The sequence below is a fragment of the Cynara cardunculus genome (genome assembly GCF_001531365.2).
Source record: "Cynara cardunculus var. scolymus isolate 2C chromosome LG 3, CcrdV1, whole genome shotgun sequence".
NCBI classification, from domain to species: Eukaryota; Viridiplantae; Streptophyta; class Magnoliopsida; order Asterales; family Asteraceae; genus Cynara; species Cynara cardunculus.
The window spans coordinates 28968732-28974220 of record NC_037530.1 but is presented as its reverse complement, the minus strand read 5'-3'; positions in this window follow the sequence as shown (position 1 = coordinate 28974220).

Genomic DNA, 5489 nt, shown 5'->3' with positions numbered 1-5489 from the left:
TCGAGTTGCTCTACTCGAGTACTCCTTTGATAATCATTAATTATAAGTGAACATATTCAACTCTAAGTGGTTATTCCGACCGTCACTAAAGATTACCCCACATAAATACCACCATACTATTCTTATCTACAAAATAAGGCAACATGCATGCAAATAATCGTCACATTTGTGATATCTTATTTCACAATTCAATTATGCATCTAACATCACACATTTTCATATTCATGCATTTATACATACATGTGCTTTTCTCTTGCCCTTGAGATGTCTTTTGCGATTGAGTATAGGCTATACAATCCATTTTCTAGATAATGCCTCCATATTTCGAACTCCACTATCACTGCTACTAATTTCAAATCATACACTTTCAATTACCATGACATAAATACTATATCATTTCTTTTTTTCACCGACATACCTCATAGTTCCAACATTGTAACGTCATTATATACACACAAAAAAAAGAATCATCTGTCTAATCTGGCAGTAACACTCTTGGCATACTTCTCGTTCTTCCTTCCAATCTCTGGCATACTTCATTTGCTTTCCAGCCCGATCAAGTTTACGATATTATATGGTTACATTACATGCTTCATGATAATTGATGTACATTCAGTCTTCCTGACTACATAAACATCATTCATCTTAYTCCAATTTTATCACTTTYARATCATGCTAACATTAGCAATTATAGATACCAAGATGATGATGTTCACCAAGTAACTTATTATATTTCCATATTTTTTTCTCTAACCTTTTATCAATTCAACTATCTTTACTTTCAGTTTTACTTTTAATATTCATTCCTTCATCCTTTTGTGGCATCTAAAACATGTCAATCATTCTTTGAAGGATTTTGATTTAACATAGTATTCTCTTACCGATTCCAGTGCCCATACTTTCTTTCACTACACTAAAGATTTCTTACTGGTAGGGCTATTTTTTTACACCGATAATGCATTAATCTGCACATTATCATATCCATCCTTAAGTTTTTTTCTAGATTCCTTTATCATTTCACATTTGGGTGATGTGCTTAACGATAACAATACTGTGTTTGCTGTTGACTTCGACCAAGTTATTAATCGACTACCAACCCTTGAGTTATTTCAGCATTTCACCAGATTCATATTCAAATTTATCCTTCTGCAACCATAKAAATTAACTTAACCCATTTTTCATTTATATCATCATTGTGTTCATCATAGAGTCTAGTCACAACTGTCTCCTTTGACGACAAATACGTACCATCAGTCGACTTCGTTACTTGTTTTACCAACTAATCAATTAACTCCCCTTTCATAAAACACATGCCACCATTTGGTTCTAATGACCCAATTCATACCCTTATAGTCATTCTTACACAAGGAATTTTGTAATAACCTTTTACATGCTCGTTGATATTTAGGATATTATGCCTTATTCATAACATTGATTATTCTAAGTGCACATCTTTAYTTATTTCATCATCTTCAATTTATATTGCAACTCACTTATCTTTGACTTAATGCAAAATATCTCATGCAATTTTACACTATTCTAGCTTTGATGTCTTTCTAGCTATAACTATGGGAACAATTCCAATGCCCCCTTTTTAAGGCTTAAAGGTTATACGCTTGGATAAACCTTATTATTTAACCATAAAATATTTCTCACTTACTAAACCTGATAATTTATTACAAATAACACTTTCTTTTACCACCTTCTTGCTTTTATATCTGGCTCAAAGCAACACATGCTTACTAACAATTTCATAAAATCAAWTAAGTTAATATCATCTTCCAACCACTTGTGAGATGCCTATGGAGAATAATAGAACCCCAATGTCCTACTGGATTAATCAATCATAGTCTTCTACATTCTAAGACCATTTCACACACTGATTTGGTGTCTTTTACTTTAAGAAACTAATCATGTGAGAACCCTTAGATCTTCTCATAGGGTTTATATATTATCTCGACATTCCAACTCGATTGAAAAATCTTTCAACTAGTCGTGCATCCAATCAAGATCATCAGTTTTTACCATGAATCTGTTGCCATAATTGATTACACGAATAACCTCGTTGCTAATCTCAAAATCACATAAAGCCATATTATAACATCGATTGAGATAAAGAATAAAATAAAATATTAAAATCACGATGTATCTCGCTGCATTGCGCGAGTACGCTTCTAGTATAGTATAGATATAGATAATAATAAATAAAATTGAAATTCTATTCATTATCATATATTATATTTAGTGATTTGTTTTAAATATATTATAAAATAGAGTGAATTATACTGGTGGTCCCTAAGGTTTGCTTAAATTTTGAATTTGGTCCCTAAAACAAACTATCTACAATTTTGGTCCTTAACTTTTCATTTCATAATGCCCATTAATTAACAACCATTATGATGGACTCATTGGTTTTTAAACAAACTTTAAATACCAAAAATGCAATATACTCTAATATATAATATAATTCACGTTTTCTTTTTAACTTTTTATTAAAAAAATATTTTATGTATTTAATCACAAATCAAATATCTTAAATAAAATATATATTAAAAAAAATTATATTTATGTAAAAATATAAAATTCATAAAAAAAATTAGCGTTAAAAGATTTCGAGTTTAGAAAAACAAAAGTAAATTCACATATCTTTTGAGTTGAGAATTGAAATATGCGAACAAAATATTGAAAATTAAGTTTTGTTAGAGATTATTAATATATGGTCAAACTACAATTAATTACAATAACAACAAAACATAAATTATAAATTAAGATTAAAAAACACTAATTATTCAAACAATTAAGAAGCTATCACTGCAACAAATTTAGGTTTATATGACGCCATAAAAATTAAGCGTCTTAATAGACCACTTTATAAGACTTAATTTATAGAAACGAAAATAAAATGTACTATCTAAATGTATTGCAATAAGTTTATAGAACGTTTTTAGACGTTCTAACAAGTTTTTAGAATACTTATAATATAAAGCATCGCATAAACAACTTTATATGACATTACCTTAAAAAGTCTTCTATAAAACCAAACGTCCTATGAAAAGATGAGTTTCTAGGACACTTAAGTTTTTGACGTCATATAAACCTAATTTTGTTGTTGTGATAGTTTTTCTTAAATGTTTGAATAATTAATATTTTTCTAATATTAATTTATAATTTCTACTCTGTTGTTATTGTAATTATTTGTAGTTTGACTATATATTAATAATCTCATAGCCAAACTTAGTTTTCAATATTTTGCTCGGATATTTCAATTCTCAACTCAAAATATATGTGAATTTATCTCGGTTTCTTTTGTTTTTTCTTAGCTTCAGATTTTTTAACGCTAAATTTTTTTTTTTGTGAATTTTATAGTTTTTAAAATCAATATAAAGATTTTTATTTGATATGTATTTTGTTTAAAATATTTGATCTGTGATTGGATATAAATATTTTTAATAGAAAATTATAAAAAAAAACGTGAACTATATTATATTTTAGAGCAGATTGCAATTTTTGGTCCCTATAGTTTGTTTTAAAGACCAATGAGTTTTTCATATTAGTTGCTAACTAACATTGTTTATGAAAATGAAATTTAGGGATTACCAGTGTCAATAGTTTGTTTTAGGAATCAAATCTAAAATTTAAGCAAACCACAGGGACCATCAATGTAAATCACTCTATAAAATATTAAATCTGACTATTCTTTTAACATCTCGTTTTTTTATCATTTTGCATTTTTCAACTAGTTTATAAGCTAGTTTTTGTTAAATATCATTAGAGTCGATTTGGTAGCGACTTAACGAGCTTAATAAGGGATATAGCTTACTCATTCACCTATGAAGAGGTGTTTGTTACTGACTTAATGATAAAGCCAATGACTTATTCGCTGAGCTTGAACAGAGAGCTTTCTATTGAGACAAACGTTTAATTTCATCTCTACCCCCCTAAAAAAAACTCGCTCAGCTCTCTCATCAGCTGCCATAAAGCCCAAAACCTTTCACACGTCAAAGCCCTCATGCCAAAACACTCTCACATCGAAACCCTCTCATCGTCTCCACCAAGCTCCTCGTCAGTTGAGCAGAAAAATACCAAGTGAAATATGGGGTTTTTTTTAGATGAGCTCTTGAGATGGCTTTTGCAAAAAAAAAACAATTTATTAAAAACACAATTTTCTTCCATTACTATAAATTATAATGGTTTATTAACTTGTTCAAAAACTTCTTATTACCGGTTTGGCACCGGTATAAATTGTTTATCCAAACACACAAACGTGCTTATTACCAATGCCACACCGGAATAAGTTAATAAGTTATTTTTATAAGCAATTTCAAACACCCCCTCAATAAAGCAAAAAATAAAGAGAAAGGTAATACATTAATTTTTGTAATTCAGACAGTTTATTCAACACAACAAACAAACAATATTTTTATTTATTTATATAGATAACTTTTTTATATACAACTAACTTTATCCATACATGACTTGATAAAAAACCAATCAATCAACCGAAAACATTTACAAGCATTTCTTATCATTGCATTTTTTTTATATAATCATGTTTATTTTGTAACCACAACAACGTAATTATTTTTTTTATATTTAAAGTGATTTGCTAATAGTATAATATGTTAATCAATGAAAACCAGATAGTAAATAAAATTAAATAATAAAATATGTTAACTAATGTATTTCAATTTGATTTATTATATATATGATATTAAAAAAATTGGATTTGTATAACCAAATACAAATTTTAGAAAATATCAACATTAAATGAGGATTTTAAATAACTATTACGTACAATATAAACAAAAACAAAGTTGGTCAACTTTATACGTATTTTAGTCGACTAGAAGGATACTCATGCAATGCAGCGATATGAATATCGATTTTAATGTTTAGTTTTTATTATTTGTCTTTATTGATATAATACGATTTTATGTGGTTTTGAGAAAGCGATAATGATTTTATTATTTTCTTGTTGTAACTTATTTAATTCAATTTTTTTATTATATTTTAATTTAGATTTAATAACAAAATAATTTATTTTTTGTTTAATAATATAGTTTTTTATAAAAATAATTAAACATTATATTAGAACTCAATTATTATCTTAATTATATTTTAGTTTTTCTATATTTAAAATGGATGTTTATGATTATGTTTATCTGCAGTTAGTTACACAAACTTAAAAATAGAGCTTTAATTAGTTGTACTTATGCAAAATTACTTGTAATCTTGAATTTTAAGTAATATGCATCAATAAACAGTACTTCATGCATAAAAAATGGCGTTTAAGAGTTTTTCTCAAATGCTTTATAATATAGTATAGATTAATAACATCTCAAAAAAAATTAAATTAAATATTTTATCAAAGTTTTATTATTCATGAAACAAAAGAAATATATAACATTAAATWTTATKTAWTTTACAAAAACATTTTTAAAGTTATTATATATTTATTTTTGAATGACTAAATATATTAAAAATAACTG